Genomic DNA, 584 nt, shown 5'->3' on the forward strand with positions numbered 1-584 from the left:
TGTTTCATGGAAATGGTAAAGTTTTTATTGTTTTTTTTCATGATATCTGTATTCTATACCACTTCCCATAATTCACATATTATTTTTTTATCTAATATCAGAAAAAAAAAATTCTAGGGAGTATTGTACTTAAGGAAAATAAAATCTGTTGTGTTTCTGCAGTTCTATTTCCCAAGAATATACATTTATAGTATATTTTCACTACTTTTTTATAGGAATTTGGCCAAACCAATAAAGATCAATCAAGATGGAGAGAGTTTTAGGCTACATTCAGGAAATTCTAACCTTATCAAGATATCAGTTTCATGTCATAACTTATGTGGGTCTTTGCATAACCAGTCCAATATATTTTATATTTATGTATAAATTACAACAAATAAGATATTTTTTCCTATTCATATGGAGGGAAATCTTGAACAAGACCATAATAAAAAGTAGTTTTCCCAAAAACAAAATATGCCAAAGGGGATTTACAGGATTCTACAGAATAACAAATCCTTACCATCATAGTGATCAGATTCACCTTTGCATGCATTTGAAGACTACAGTGCCATTAGATTTTCTCTATCTTAGTGCTTTCATTA

At 28.8% G+C, this 584-nt stretch overlaps 1 protein-coding gene across 1 annotated transcript in view; it reads right to left on the minus strand.

Annotated features, from left to right (window-relative positions):
- Positions 1–584, minus strand: part of LOC119591329 (presequence protease, mitochondrial-like) — a 5396-nt gene that overhangs the window by 4186 nt on the left and 626 nt on the right. The gene's annotated exons all lie outside the window — the stretch shown is intronic.

This window comes from Penaeus monodon, chromosome 28 (genome assembly GCF_015228065.2).
Source record: "Penaeus monodon isolate SGIC_2016 chromosome 28, NSTDA_Pmon_1, whole genome shotgun sequence".
Lineage (NCBI taxonomy): Eukaryota > Metazoa > Arthropoda > Malacostraca > Decapoda > Penaeidae > Penaeus > Penaeus monodon.